Source organism: Rhinolophus sinicus, chromosome 5 (genome assembly GCF_057876585.1).
Source record: "Rhinolophus sinicus isolate RSI-liver-muscle chromosome 5, RSI-T2T, whole genome shotgun sequence".
In the NCBI taxonomy this organism is placed as follows: domain Eukaryota; kingdom Metazoa; phylum Chordata; class Mammalia; order Chiroptera; family Rhinolophidae; genus Rhinolophus; species Rhinolophus sinicus.
Genome location: NC_142505.1, coordinates 77,242,194 through 77,258,662, shown reverse-complemented (window position 1 = coordinate 77,258,662; position 16,469 = coordinate 77,242,194). Strand labels below are relative to the sequence as shown.

Below are 16,469 nucleotides of genomic sequence, written 5' to 3'. Positions count from 1 at the left end.
ATTCCAAGTGAGGTTTTAATGTTAAAAGCTGTAATTTGTTAAACGTAAGCATTTGAAACATGCCACAGGTTTTGCAGCTCTATCTTGTCATGTCTCTGCTTTTTAATCTATTAGAGGCCTAGAAAAGTGGACATGGTCTAGACCTCTTGTCTGTGGGCAGCCCAGCTGGGAGAGCCTTTCTCAGGGACAGAGCCCCGGGCTGCGGGAGCCCTGGGCCCGGTCCTGACCTGCATACATTCGCTGGTGTCTCACACTGCTGGCTCTGCACAGCTCTGCACGGGCCACGAGGCCTCCCCTGCTGAGAGAACCTAAGGATGTTTGTATTGCCTCTTATTCACTGCATTGGTGAGGCAGGGAGTCCTACCCGAGGGTGATAGGGAGGGGTGGCTAAACACACAACATCAGACACTGGACAGATGAGAGTGACAACACTTTACTAGTCACGTACACTCACAGCCTGGGGGAGGAGGCACAGACTCCACGTGGGGCCACACGGGGTTGCATGTGGGAACAGAGTGAGCAAGCAGGGGCTGCGGGAGCAGACTTTATAGTATCAAAAGGGTGAGGTGGCCCCAGGTTCCTGTGGGAGGATGCGATTGACTTGTTGAAATAAATCCATGGGCTGGCAGAAAGCTAAAACCTGCTACTCAGAGACAAGCAGGAGCTGCACCTGGATCCCTAGATAAGGAGGGTTATTAGGCCCAGGGACCTTATCTGTGGGAGCAGCGTGGGAGGGGAACTTGCACTTGGGCCAGTCGAGGCCCGCCTGGTTTCACCAGATATCGGGCAGCACATAATATTAGGCGACAGCTTTAGGCCTCGTACCACCAGAGAGGTAATGGCCTTAGAAGTCCTGCCTCACGTGCAGGGTAAAGCACAGGCCGAGACTGAGCAGACAGCTCCATGTTCGAGGGGCTTGTGGGCGGCTGCCAGGGCTTTGGGAGGTCACCCAGGAAGACAAATGACAGTTGTCCTCTGGCTGGCATTTTCCGTAGGTACTTCTTGAGGCTGCCCCTGCTGTGTTTAAATCAAAACTTACTCCCAGTGGAGGACAGTCCCATTTTTTCTGACCTGATGTCAAAGCATATATGCTAGGGTATCTTTGGGGCAGGGGTCCCAAGGCTAGGAGCACAGCTACCAGGAGGGTGGACTGACCCTGGTAGGTGCAGCCTCAGGCTCCCGGGAGGGAGGAAGCCCTCCAGAGTGTCCTCGGCTGTTTCCATGCCTCCTTGTCGCCATCCCTCCTCATCCCCCCGCCCTGAAACTCTGAATCCTCAGGGAGAACGGAGGCACCGTGGGCCTGTCAGAGATCCGCCCTTGATGCTGCCTCAGGGGTGATAGGGAAGACTGAAAATATTACGATCCGTCCTGAATATTTTACTCTCTACAGGACCCCCAAGAATATTGAGTGACTCTAGGGAAGGAAAGAGGCCTCCCTAAAATCTGACAGATGTTGGATTCCTCGTCAACCTTGGTGAGTGACGTGCTCATGAAACACGGCGTGCTCATTTCTTCCTAAGTAATTTTTCTTAGAAAATTTGGAAAATATGGAAAACTACAAAGATGAGCGACTTCACCCAGATCCCCACCACCCTGAGGTAAGCACTACTGCCCCCTGGGTATCTTTCCCTCCAGTCATACTTCATGCATATTTAGATATGGGTACGTCCAGTTTACAGGATGGGGATTCCACTGTAGGGCATTTTGCTTACTGCTTTTAAAATTGGCCCAATATTCCGCTTGGAGGGTCTGTAATTATATAACCATGTCCCCTATTTTGGGTTGTTTGGATTGTTTCCAGTTTGTGGCTATTATTAGTAACGCTGCAGTAAATATCCTTGCACATCAATCTTTATGTATGTCCCTGATAAAGTGATTTGTCAAGTGTCACCATGCAAAGGCCCTGCTTGGGAGTAATTGGGTCTCTAGACCCAGAGGTCCACAGCCAGAGGCAAACGCCCGTTTTCAGAGATCTCTTCCATTTAGTGAGGGTGGTTAGAGCGTGTGCTGGTTAGAGCTACACTTCTCTTTACCTACGTGACCTCGTCCAAATCAACCGCATGACTTTTTAAGGTGGGTACTATTTCTGCCCCGCATTGACAGATGGGGGAACTGAAGCACAGAGGCCAATAAATTGCCCAAGAGCACCGAGCCCACAAGTGGCATTGCTGGAACATAAAGATAAACAAAGCAAACGACCGACCCACAACCCACACAGAGCAGAGAGGGGGCTCCGACTTGAATGCAAATCAGATGGTCTCTAGCAGGCAGGCTCCCGCACCCACCCCAGCACCGCTGTCCTTCACTTTCCCCGCCGCCCGCATTTCACACACCCATCTTTTTGGTGGGTGTTCGGAACACTCTCAATTCAGGACAATTGAGACTGACACTTCCTTAGCATTTGTTTAGCTCAAAGCTGCTGTCCACCTCCACCTACAAATCTGAAGCTGTGAGAAGGAACCATGAAAATGCCACTGGAGCAGCAACGTCACGCAGTGACTCATTGTTGGGCTCTGAGACTCTGGAAACACTCCTCTTGGCAGTGGGGGGTCACTGTGGCCAGTGGAGCTTTGTAAACCCAAAGCCCTGCCTGAACTACCCCCAGAAGAGAGGATACCCCAAGGTGCTCTAGAAGCCACCCAGGGTCTCGCAGGGGACCACGCCTCCACAGCCTCCTCCACACAGGCTCTGAGGAGAGAGATCCAGACTGCGGGCGGTAATCGTAAGTCCCCAGTTTCCACCACACACTCAGGGCTCACCCCAGTCCCAGGATCTTGCAAAGCTGGGCTTTGTTCTTCTGGAACATTCTTCCTGACAAAGCTTGAGGTGCTGATGAAGAAAAAGCAGAGTCAGACCATGATGCTGGAGAACATGTTCATGGGGGCTGTTGTGGGTTGAGTTGTGCCCCCCAAAAAGATATGTTAAAATCCTAGCCCCCAGTACTTCAGAACGTGATGTTATTTGGAAATAATTTTCAGATGTACTGTATTTCCCCGAAAATAAGACCTAGCCGGACAATCAGCTCTAATGTGTCTTTGGAGCAAAAATTAATATAAGACCCGATATTATATTATATTATATTATATTATATTATATTATATTATATTATATTATATTATATTATACTATACTATACCCGGTCTTATATTATACTATACTATACTATACTATACTATATTATACTATACTATATTATATAAGACTCAGTCTTAATATATTATAGTACAATATTATATTATACTATATTATATTAAAATAAGACCAGGTCTTATATTAATTTTTGCTCCAAAAGACACATTAGAGCTGATGGTCTGGCCAAGTCTTATTTTCGGGGAAACACGGTAGTTAGTTAAGATAAGATAATACTGGATTAGGGTGGGACCTAAATTCAAAGACCAGTGGCCTTATAATTAGGCCATGTGAGGACACACAGGGAAGATGGCCATGTGCCAATGGAGACAGAGATTGGAGTGAGGTGGCTTCAAACCAAGGAACACCAAGAACTGCTGGCAACTACCAGAAGCTGGAAGAGGCAGGAGGGATTCTCTCCTAGAGGCCTCAGAGGGAGCACGGCACTTTGATTTTGGACATCGAGTCTCCAGACACTGAGTGAACCAATTTCTGTTGTTTTAAGCCACCTATTTGTGATAATTTGTTATGGCAGCCCTCGGACACTAATATAGGGGGTAAATTGGGGTGCTTGGCCTGCCTGAGGCACTCCCAATCCTGGAAGAGGGGAAGGTGTCCACAGGAGAGGAAGAAAGTGTTTTTAGAGCTGGGTTTTCTACCCAAAAGTCCAAGCAGAAGAAAACATAACCGAAGCATCATCCCTCAACTTGCCCTCTTGGCAGTCGGAAGTTCTCTCCCTGGAGTCTCCCCATCTCTTCAGATTCTCCGACCTGTGTGGACCTGGTGGGGCATATCTAATGCCCGAGGACTGGTCTGGCAGAGACATTTTTGTAGTTATGGGATCAATACTGAGATTGGACTTTGTATGTCCTAACGCAATTTTCTTTAAATCACCTCAAAAATTTCTGACTAGGATTTTAAATCTTTATCAATACAAGGGACTCTCTATCACTTTCTAAAACACCATCCTCCCCTGTTCTTTTTCTTTTTTTAACCAGAAAGTAAAAACAGTTTCACATAGTCATAGCAGAATGGGGAAACCACCTGGTTCTCACATTCTTTCCTTTCTCTCTCACTCTCAAAGGGAACTTGGAGACGAGGAGTGCTGGCTAGGGGAGGGAGGCCCTGGCCATTTGCACCTACGAGGAAGAAACCTGGGCTGGGTCCATGGGGGCTCAGTCGCTGTTATCGAGGCCTCAGCCACCTTAGACCAGAGCGAGTGTTAAAGCATATTTTGGTGGTGGGGGTGTGTGTGAACCACACCCAAATGATGTGGTTCAGAGTAAAAGTTATCTTTCCCTGTTTTTCTTTTGTCCTTTGTCATATTTGAAAATCCTTCAATCCCTTTTAGAGTTCAGACCTCACTGGTGTTGACACCACTTATTTACTTGTGTGGTTGTTGATTATGTCTGCCCACTCTGAACTGTCAGCTCCAGGAGGGCAGGGGTTTGTTCCTTGTATTCACTGCTGTGTCCCCAGTGCCCAGGACGTGCCTGGCACATAGTGGGTGCTCAGAAAATATTTATCGAACCAATAACTTAGAAAAAAGATTGTTGCTTTACAGAGACGCATGGGGACTGTGAGCTCAAATCCATGTGGAAAGGACAGGGAAAGCACAAACTTTTATCGTTGAAAGAAAAGAATAATCAATACTGTATACTTACAGTGCCTTCACCTTCTTCAAAGTACCTTCATAGTCCTAAGGTGGGTAGGGCAGCCGTTATGATCACCATGTGACTGGTAGGAAAACTGAGGCAGTGTGGGGTGAAATGACATGCCTGCGATGACACAGGGTTGGGGCAGGACTGGGGCAGCGACCTGCTCTCCTGCCTGGAGCCCATGACTTGTCGCCTGGATCTGTGAGGAGTGTGAAAAGTGTACTTATTAATTTTGATATTGAAAAAGAAGACAGCTGGCTCCTTCAGTGTTTTCCAAAATGTGTTCTAAGAACTTTAGGCCCTTAAGAAGCTTTGTGCAAAGTCTGTAAACTCCGATCTCTCTCATAGAGGATATAAGGACATGTGTCACACACACCTATGAGAACCTCTGAGGATTCTCACAGGAAGGGGCCCATTTAACTTCCTTGAGGGCTGTGTTTCCCTGTGATTTTGGACTGAAGAAGCCTCCCTCTCTCCCTCTGCCTTCCCTTCATTTCTAGTAATAAATAAACATCCCACAGTAGACGACTAGTTCGCCGTCAATTCTTTGGTTCCTTCTGTACAAGAAGAGCGCGCACTCGCCGTGTGAGCTGGTAGCACGGAAGGGGTGAGGGCTCAGGGCAGAAACCTCATGGTTGGCAACAAATCCTCCTGGGCTCTAGTACTTTGTGCTCTGCTGGCGAAGGGTGGCTGGGCTCCCTAGGAGGGGGCGTGCCTGGGGGTAGCTGGGAGCAGGGGCGGGACAGGGAAAGAGCTGACTCCTGAGGTGGCAGCCACCCTCCTTCCTAGAGTCCAGGGGAGCAGTTTAGGTGGTTAGTCATTTGCTTCTCCTGGAAAGCACTGCCCACCCCAACCTGCAGCTCCCAGGGCCTTTCTCCATGCGGATTCCTCTCAAACTTATTTGATGCTTCTCCAAAGAGCTCCATCTGCTTCCCGCACCATTGCTGACAGGTGGCTAACACGGCTCTCCGAAGCCCCCTGAACACCAGGAAGCATCTTCTGCAGAATTGACTTGGCTTTTATGTCATGTTTCTGTCTCCCTGTCGTGTATTTGTCACAACCACAGACATTTGTATGAAAATGGAATCCATGTTTATAGAAGCTCAGGGGCTCAGGCCGCCTGCTGAGGAGGCACTGGGGGGAAATCTGCCCAGCCCAACACCCACCCACGTGGCTCCCATGGCCCCTCATGTGAGACTTCTCTGGCCTCTTAGAGAGAGGGATGCCATCCAGCCAGATTTATGGCTGGAATGGGCCTCCTTGGGCCACGGGAGCATCTGCCTCAGCCCTGAAACGACGTCACTCCATCTCCAAGCATATATCCAGACCTGGCCTTGGCCTCTTGGGCTGCAGGCTGTGTGTGGAGTGCTCGGCTGGAGGACGGGACAACCAGCTGGGCTGGGAAGGGCCAGTGGGGAGTCCTGGGGCCAGATGACTGTAAACAGGCCAACAATGCTGAAAAGCATAACAAGAGAGGTGTCAGGGCCTGGCTGAATGCCAGCACAGGCCGGGCCTGATGCAGATAAAGAGTGAGCACATGCCCTTTGCCGTCTGTCTGTGTGAGCAGGGAAACGTCACCTCCACTTGGTGTTTTCAGGCTGGGTGTTATGGACTGAATGTTTGTTTCTCCCCAAAACTTTTATGTTGAAGCCCTACCTTCAGTGTGATGGTATTTGGAGGTGAGACCTTTGGGAGGTGATTAGCTTTAGAGGAGGTCAGGGTAGGACCCCCATGATGAGATTAGTGCCCATGTGAGCAGAAGAGGCCATTTGTAAACCAAGAAGAGAGCCCTCGCTAGAACCCAACCATGCTGGCACCCTGACCTCATATCTCCAGCCTCCAGAACTGTGAGAAAAGTCTGTTGCTTAGGCCACCCAGTCTACAGTATTCTGCCATAGCAGCCCAAAGCTGACTAACACCACAGAAACTGCAGTTTGCAAATAAAGCAGGTTTGTCTGCTCCAGGTCACACAGCCCTGGTCTTGCAGTTCCAAATCCCAAACTCCTTGCCTTGCACCAGTGAGCTGAGGGCCAGGTGATTACAAGAGACAGAGAATTCCCAGGAAGGCCAGGCTGGGAGGGGCACCCTGAGGGTGCGGATGGGGATGATCCACCCTGATGATGGGGGCCCACTCTGCCCTGTGGTTGGGGGAGGCCCTGTCTTGGGGAATGTGGTTCAGAAGGGCCTCCCCCACGCCATCCCCACCTCCAGGAGTATTAGGCTGGGCCTGGCCAAGTCAGCAGTTGCCTCTTGAGCACCTACTATGTGGCAGGTGCTGGGTATATAGCAGTGAACAAAACAGGCAAATATCCCTGTCCCTGGGGAGTTTACCTTTCAGTGGAGGAAGAAAGACAATAAAAAAGTAAAATATCGACTGTCTTAGGAGGTTAGGAATGGTTGGGAAAAAAATAAAGGTGAGCAGGGGAGAGGGAGTATATCAGGGAGTGTATGGAGTGGGAATTGAAGTGGGTGACAGGCTGAGGAGGAGACATTTGAGTAAAGACTGGAAGGAGGTGAGGAAAAGCCCAGAGCAAGTGTGGTGAGAGCTCCCGGCACAGGGCACAGAGAGCGCAAGGTCCCTGAGGTAGGAGCAGACCTCAGGGCTTAAGGACTGGCCAGGAGCCTGCTGTGATTGGAGGAAAGGGAGGAAGGATTCGGAGGTGGGGTGCAGGTAGGACTTTGGTTTTACTCAGAGCTGGGAAGCCACTAGAGGGTTCTGAGTGCAGAAGTGATGGCTCCTCGCTCAGGTTTGGCAGGAACAGTCTGTGTTGAGAATGGATGGTGGGGGGCAAGGGTGGGAGCAGGGAGGCCTGTTAGGAGTCTGGTGCAGTATAATTCAGGAGAGAGATGGTGGTGGGTGGCCTGGACCAGGGGAGTGATAATGGAAGGAGTCAGATTGTGAAATATTTGCTGGCTATTTGGATGTAGAATGAGAGAGAGGAAGTGCGGGTGTTCTTGGCAGAAACAAATGGAAGGATGGATTTGCACTAACTGAGAGGTGGACACATGTAGGGAGAACAGGCTTGCAGCAGAAAGACAGGATTTCCATCTTAGACATGTAAGGTTTGTGATGTTCATTAGAAGTCCACATGAGTCTGCCGAGTGAGTAGCTCAGGGGTGAGTCTGGGCTGGAGATAGAAAGTCAGGAAGGTCAGCAGATGGGGGGCACTTAAAGTCACGAGACTGGATGTCACAAGTGGATGCTTGTTGGTAGAAAAGAGAAGAGGCCTGAAGCTTGTGTCCTGAGCTAGCCAATGCTAAACAAGGGAGAGCTCTGAAGGAATCGACAAAGATTCTGAACAGAAGCCACCAAGGAGGTGGGTGGGAGACCAGGAGGGCATGTTTGCTGGAAGTTAAGACAAGAGTTTCCCGGAGGAGTCTTTCTGAGTTTTTCATTCCTCTGGTCACAGTGCTTGGTTCAGGCACATGACCTAAGGTGGTCTAATTGCAGTACATTCGGGGCTCTTATCAGAATCATACAGAATGAGAAGCAAACTCTCTTCTGCCTCGTGGTGTGTGGCTGGGGGTTGAGCCTGGGGCTGTCTGCAGCCGTTTTACCCCCTGGAGTGAACAGCCAGCAAAACATCAACACCCGGAGACAGGGAGACAGAACCCTGATGACAGCATTTCTGCCCTGGATCCAACCATGCCTGAAACCCCTAGACTTTCAGTTTCCTAGTTTTGCTTAAGTCACTTTGAACTGGATTTCTGTCTTTTGCAACCAAAAGAGTTCTGACCAAAGCCGTAATACACCCTTACTCTGATACCATTCGCGTGAAGAACAGCCCCCACTGCCGTGTTGAGGCTCCCCCCTCCCCCAAGTTTCATGTGGCACTGACTCCTCTTTCCATAGGGACCGCTTACAATAGTCACCTTTATCTGAGGCTGAGCCAAGAAGGATTGAGGAGAAAATGATGGCGAATTAAAGGAGAGGATTTTTTGTTTGTTTGGTGGTTTATTATTTGCTTTTTAAAATTATTTTAAAAATTTATTTTTATTTTAAATGTTTATTAATTTAAAAATGTTTGTGATTTATGTATTTATTTTTAAAGAGGGGAAATGACAGGACCGTACCTGTACTTTCCACCCGAAGGGCTGTGATAGAGATGAACTTGGAGGGGCAGAGGGAGGGGTGGGGGGGAGAGTGGGAGGATAAGCTCCAGGAGAAGTGGACGTCTTTTTAAGAGTTGTGCCATTCTGACCTGAGGGGTTGGGGGGAGAAAGGAGTCAAGGAGGACTCCTGTTGTGTTTGTTGTTGTTGTTGTTTTTAGTTTTGCTAAGGAAGCTGGGTGGGCAGTGGAGAGCCACTGAGCAGAGACAGGGTTGAGAGACCAGTCGTGGGAGAGGCAAATGCAGGCCTGGCTCCTGAGGCCCCCTCCCCGTATTATTAATCTCTTGCTCTATTTACATGTTTGCTTCTGAAGGACATTTTCCCTCCAAGCCTTGGAGCCTCTTAATTCATTAGTTCTTCATCATTTTTGTCCTATTTCATTATGTTATAATCTTTCCAGTTGTTAATTTGCATTTCATTTCCTGCAGTGACAAAAACACACAAACAAAAACAAACCCTAGCCATGGAAAATGTTACTGTTATAAATGTTAATACAAGTCACAAATGGTCACCATGCCCCATTTCACATAGCAATGGCTCCTTTAGTTTGAGGCTAGGAGGATTGGGGTAATTACCAAAATCAAGAGCTCGGCATGCCCTGAGGGCTGAACCAGACAGAACCAGTCACAAGTCCTGAGATACTACTAAAAAAAAGAGGCAGAAGAACCAGCACGTGAAGACAGCCACAACCCACTTCTGCACCTGGTATCACTCCTGACAGACCCCACCCTGCCTGCACCTGAGCTTCTGAGGCTAAAGGGATGGTTGCCTCCATGCCCAGTGGGTGGGGGAGAGCCTGTGCCCGGAAAGATGAGGAAGAGAGAGCCTAGGTGAGGCCTTCCCTGGAGCAGAGCCAGGGAGGAGGCAGGAGGTGGCTCTGGGAGGAAAGGAGGGTGGGTGAGGGATGAGCTGCTGCGTGTGTTCTAGACCCAAGCCTCCTGGCCCAGGACAGGACACTCGTTCTGTGCCTTTTTAAGAAAAATTGCCATGCAAAGAGTCATTGCTGTGCCCTGGAGATCAGCGATGGCTGAAACTCCTAGACCCCGTGTGAGCTGCCTCAACATCTAGATGTGAAGAAGCTGGGGACCTGTGAGAAGCCCTGGAGCCAGGACGCGGAGGCGGAGTCAGGAGTCCCACTGTGGCCCAGCGCTGTGCCGGGAGGGGAAGGTGGGTCTGTGATCCTGGCTCTGCTCCGAACATACATGGGTCCCCACTCTGATGACTGACTGAAACCTCTCCCTCCACCCTGACCCCAGAATGAGCCCCAACCCCGGTCACAGACCTCTCTGGACCCAACCTCTGACTAAGCCCTCACCCTGGCCCCTTACTCCTCCTCCAGTTACTGGTCCCAGATAGAGTCCACTGTTCCACTCCCTCCTCCCAGTGTAGCCTTGGCCTTGGTGGAACACATGGCTCTCACTGTCACTCACACCAAGCTCACAGATCCATCAGACCGGGGCAGGGCCTGCAGGAAATGCCTCCCCCAGGAGCCCTCTCCCCACTGCTGCACTGCTTCCCACGCTTCTTAACTTTTGCTGGTAACTCCGGTCCCTCTTTCTCCAGAAATCCTTCTCCAGTCAGCCCAGCCTTCAACGAGCTCTTCTGCCAAGAGCAACCTGAGGGCTGGTCCTCCCCGGCTTTCCAGTTCTATGTGGTTCTCTTGTGAATGTTAGTAGCATTAGTTGTTATTAATTAGGACTTAATAGGCGCCAGCCACTGTGCTGAATTCTTTATACACCTTAGCCCGTCTAATCCTCCCAATGAGCCCAGGACGTGTACAAAGGGGAAGGCGGACTCATCGATGCAGATGAGTTGTTCAAAGTCACACAGCTTCTCATTTGTTTGTCTTGTTCTTTTGTTGCTTTTGGTTTATATACCACATATCAGTGAAATCACATGGTGGTTGCCAGAGGGTAAGGGGGGCGGGGGGTGGGGGGTGGGAGATGAGGGTAAGGGGGATCGAATATATGGTGATGGAAGGAGAACTGACTCTGGGTGGTGAACACACAATGGGATTTATAGATGATGTAATACAGAATTGTACACCTGAAATCTATGTAATTTTACTAACAATTGTCACCCCAATAAATTTAATAAAAAAAAAAAGTCACACAGCAAGGAAACCACAAATCTGGGGTTCCAGCTCTTTTCTTTTTTTTCAAATTTATTTTTTTAAATTTATTGGGGTGACAATTGTTAGTAAAATTACATAGATTTCAGGTGTACAATTCTGTATTACATCATCTATAAATCCCATTGTGTTCTAGCTCTTTTCTTTTAAAAACTTTTTTCTTTTAAAAACTTTCTTCTTGCCTTTCTTTTGAAAGTTTTAAACTGACAGTAAAGTTGGAAGAACTATGCAGTGAGTACCTGTATATCCCTGTTAATATCTTGCCCTCCCTACTCCATTTCCCTCTCTCTCTCTACACACACACACACACACACACAGAGTTTTCTTTTACCAAATTATCCAAAAATGGGCTGGGACATTGTCATATGTGACTCCTGAGCACTCCAGCACGTGTTTCTCAAGAACATGGATTTCATGAAGAGTCACTGTGCATTTGGCAGTGAGGTTTCTGTGGTGTCCCTCCATCTAGGGTGGTGCCCCCGCTACCTTGTTCTTCAAAAGGTTGGCTCTTTGAAGTGTTTCGACTGGTGGTCTGCACTGGATCTCACAATTTGAATTTGCCTGAGCATTTCCTCATGGTTAGATACAAGGCAGACATTTCCGGCAAGAACACTGGCCATGTTGGGGACTTCCACCACACCATCCAGGAGGCACATTGCCAGGTGGGGCCTCTATTGGTGAAGTGTGACCTTTTGGGTAGGGTGGTGACTGCCTGATGTCCCCACTGTGATGTCCCTTTTCCTCTTCATAAATGTGAAGGATTCATTGCGATTGTGTGAATACCCTGTTCCCCAATAACTTTTCTCCCTGGAGTTTTAGCTGCTTTCAGTTTTCTAATTGTATCACTTCTTCTACATTTATTAGTTGGCGTTCTCTGATGAAGAAGAGATTGTTTTTTTCTCCTTTCTTACTTCCCTGGCCCTCTTTTTTGGAGTATCACTATGAACTCATGGATTCTTTTCCATTATATATTAGAGGACACTTTTTGATGCTAAATGTGTCCCAAATATGGCCAGTGGGATCCTTTGTAGGTTGGTTCTTGCGTCTTTTAAACATGACCCCATTAAGTCTTTGATCAGTCCCTTGCTTTCTGGTCCAAGGTTCACTTTGTACTTTCCCTGCTCTAGAACTGGAATTAGCTGTTTTGCCCAGAAGCCCTAGTTTTTTCCCATTGGTCTCCCCACAGGCTAAGTATAGAGAATACACCTATTTCTTGTAGAATGCGTCTGTTGGAGAGATCTTCTGTGATACATAGGTCACTATTTGAAGGTGGTCTGTGGTGATGATGGTTGTGACAAGTAGAGATGACCTTTAGGCAGTAACAAATCACCAACTGGCATGCTAAGCATGGACTAGGGTACCCACGAAGCAGAAGCACTGAATGGGTTGAACAGTGCTCCCCAAAAGATATGTCCATATTCCAGACCTATGAATGTGACCTTATTTGGAAAAATGGGTCTTTGCAGATGTGATTATGTTAGAAATCTTGTGATGAGAGCATGCTGGACTGCCCAGGTCCTAAATCCAATGCCAAGTATCCTTATAAGAGACAGAGCAGAAAGACACAGACACAGAGGAGAGGCCATGTGAAGATGGAGGCGGAAATTAGTGTTATCTGCCACGAGCCAAGGAACACAGGGAGCCAGCAGAAGCTGCAAGAAAGAATTCTCCTGTAGAGGCTTCAGAGGGAGTGCGGCCCTGTTGACACCTTGACTTTGGACTTCTCATCTCCAGAACTGTGAGAGAATACATTTCTGTTCTTTTAGACCACCCAGTTTGTGGTACTTCATGAAGGCAGGCCTAGGAAAGTCTTATTGGCACCAAGAAAAAAATTTGCCTGAAAAAGCATCAAAGTAGTTATCATGGGGGAAATCAGAATGGCGCTAGACCACCCTACACTTCCAGTATAGTTTGCTACTGTTTTTATCTGGAATCACTGCTTGGAGCCTCTAAGGTTTTGACCCAGCTCTGCTGTGTGTTCCTAACGGCTGTGGCTATGGCTTTGGCTTTGTGGTGTTTGTCATGGTTTACAGAAGGGCTGATGTGACCCCCCAGATGTGGGGTGGCCTGCTCTGGGCGCTGCGCCCAGGTGTCTGCGGGGCTGCCTCCCGAAGGGGACTGCCACTGCAGCCCGACAGCCCTCCCCAGTGCAGCAGGGCACCTGGCTCCTGGCTGTATCCCCCATTCCCCGTCTGTGCACCCAGGGCCATCTAAGGGGAGAGGCAACAGAACAGGATTGGGACCTGGGGGACAGCACTAAGGTGACACTGATGTGAGGTTGGGAGCCACAGTCATTACAGCGGCACATTCCCCCACTAATTCTGAACTGCGTGGCTCGGGGAGCAGCCCCCCAGTGTAGGCTCGTGGGCCAAACCGTACAGCCAGGTGGGGGCTGGAGAGGCCAGAAGGCATCTGAGAGAAAATCATGGTGCTGTGAGGCTTGGTGGCCCCAAGCACCAATCTGATTTGGTGAGGGGTGTCTGCTGCAGGGTGCCACGCCCTGAAGTGTTGAGAAGGCAGGCTTGTGGCAAATTCACCTCGGTGGCTGCCTGGTCTGACCCAGGGAAGGTATCTTATGGGCTCAGTGTTTCTCTCAGAAGAGCCAAAGCTAATCACTTGTTGAGATGTGTCTGACTTCAGGCTTTGTTGAGTGGTTTGGGACTTTTGAGAAGGTGGGTCCTCAGAGATGAACCAGGCCAGGTACCTCGGTTGGTCTGGCCTCGAGGCCAGGACCACGGGAATGAGGGGTCCCCAGAGGAGAGGTGTCTGTAGAAGGTCCTGCCCCCATCCCTGGGACATGCACGTCCTAGGTCTTCAGACTAGAGGAGGGCACCTTCGGTCCGAGGTTAGCTCTCCAGCTCTGAAAAAGTGACACTGGTATGACCTTCCCATCCCCCCATCTGCACTAACAACCAAACAGACCCATAAATTCCGATTAGGGAAAGATGCTGGTTGGCAATGACATACAAAAAAGTTTGTGATTAGTGAACTGTAAAAGCTAACTTGACATGCTCATAATTGGGATGTATTTACTACGTGAAAAAAACGCCACGCTGCCGTTTGAGCAAAGTGACTTTGAGGGAACTTTCTAAAGGAGACTGACACAACTTCCCTCTTTTGCTTACCAAACAGCAATAACCATTATTGATAGTGCTTTTCAAATGGCAGCTACAGAGAGAGAGGGGCTGTGATTTCTTGTCAGAACTGCTTTATGGTGTCGTATTTTCTGGCTGTTTAAGAAGCCCTGTTCATTTGCGGCATTATCCCTGGTGATTTATGGACCCTCAAAAAGCTTACTTCATTTCAATGTTTTAGGCATTTCACTTTTTTACAACAAACCTTATTCCAATATAATCAATAGAGGTTTCTTCCTCTGGCCTGGGAGGGGAGTGCCGTGTGAGTTTATAGCAAAATCAATATGAGGATTAATGGACGGCAGAAAAACTCCATTGTCAGGGTGGAAAGAGGCTTGTCCGTCCCTGGCCCAGCAGGAAAGCCGTCAGCAGGGTTTTCTCATCACCGATCAGCACAGAGGGACGTTGGGGACAACTCAGCCAGGCAACTGGGGGAGGGCTCAACCACATTTTAATTAAAGAAGTTTGTTTATAAGCTACCCCCCTGCAAGTCTCATTAATGTTTTATATTGTTTGAATATGTTTTCTAATTAAAGTAAAAAATAATCCCCAAATACATCAGTGTTCTAACATTTGCTTTCTCGGGGATGAGAAAGCACATGAGTAGCTCATAGCTGAGTCTGACATTCCCTGAAGAAAACCTTGCAGTAGTGGGGGCCTCTGGAGGAACCCCATCTCCTGCTGCTCACCCTAGTCCCCAGGCAATGCCAGGGGATTTTCTTTGGAGACGTGGAGGGGCACCGTAGCAGGCCACCGCTTGCAGGGGTCACAGAGCTGGGGTAAGTATGAGCACAGGGTGGGGTCCAGTGCGAGGTAAATGAGGTCACTTAAGAAAAGTAAGAGTTTGCTTTCTTAGGAGAAGGAAAACTTACTGGCCTCTTGAGGCTCCTTGGTAGAACAGAAAATACTGAATTGAGGAACAAACAAAGGAATTTCAGGCTAGAAACCTAGCTCCAGGCAGAGTAGACACACATATAGGGAGATGCTTCCCTCCCCTGGGCAGCCTCGTGGTACAGATAGACCCTCACTGTCCCAGCAGCTGGCCTGACAGTTGTTCACTTATGCTTTCATTCTCTGAGTACCCACTGTGTTTCCCCGAAAATAAGACGGAGCCTGACCATCAGCTCTAATGTATCTTTTGGAGCAAAAATTAATATAAGACCCGGTATTGTATTGTATTGTATTGTATTGTATTGTATTGTATTGTATTGTATTGTATTGTATTGTATTGTATTGTATTGTATTGTATTGTATTGTATTGTATTGTATTGTATTGTATTATATATTATATTATATTATATTATATTATATTATATTATATTATATTATATTATATTATATTATCAGACCCAGTCTTATATTATAGTAAAATAAGCCTGGGTCTTACATTAATTTTTACTCCAAAAGATGCATTAGAGCTGATTGTCTGGCTCGGTCTTATTTTTGGGGAAACACGGTAGCATGGGCCAGGGCCCTCCCAGGGCCCTGCAGACGCAGTGATGCCAGACTCCAGCCCTCAGGAGTCTAATGCAGGAGTAGATTCTGAAGAAGTGAGCATGGAAGTAAATATATAACTACCAATGACAAGGGTCATGGAGGAATATTACCCCGTCAGCTCCCCAGTCCTGTAAAGCACTCGCTCTGGCCAGAAAGACCACTCCTATTCCTAGCGCTTGATGGATGTGGTTCGGCCCCAGGTCTTTATTGAAGTAACCCTACCTCCCAATAATCCTTCAAAGGAAGATCACAGAACACTCAGGGCTACCCCTTCCCCCTTCTCTATCCTGTTTTCCCCAGGGAGTTTAGTTAGAATGGGTGGAGATCTTGTGAGGTTTTGGCGTTATGCCAGTTCCTGTGCTGTGCGTGGAGGATTCAGCTTTCATCACACAGACACAGTTCCTTTCCTCAAATACTCTACACCCCCTTCTTTGTGCCACGCACCATTCAGCATTTGATTATCCCCTGCTTTGGGCTGGTGCCTGCTGATTTTATGCGTTAGAGTCCCAGCAGGGCTCAGGGTTCCTAGAGGCTGGGGCCTCACTGCCTCCTTCATGGTCCCTGGAAGCACATCTGAGCCAGACTCAGAGCTGGGACTCCCACTCGACTTGTTCTGCCTCCCCCAGGGGACTCATTACCTGCTCTACACTACAGTGACTCTCTGTCATTAGCCCATCAACAACTAAGCCTAGGCCACATGTGGTAGAGATAGCTGGCTGCCCACCCAAATCCACCTCCCCTGGCCATAGCAAAAAGCAGTAGCTGGAAAGCCCATCCAGCGACACTTTCCAGGCATACCCCCATATCCC

General features: G+C 48.5%; 1 long non-coding RNA gene across 1 annotated transcript; it reads left to right on the top strand.

Annotated features, from left to right (window-relative positions):
• The first annotated feature begins 846 nt into the window (after positions 1 to 846).
• Positions 847 to 3,053, top strand: LOC109451753 (uncharacterized). The gene is made up of 3 exons (XR_012489783.2): positions 847 to 991; positions 1,391 to 1,598; positions 2,104 to 3,053. It is a non-coding gene; the product is annotated as an uncharacterized LOC109451753 (long non-coding RNA).
• Positions 3,054 to 16,469: the final 13,416 nt, after the last annotated feature.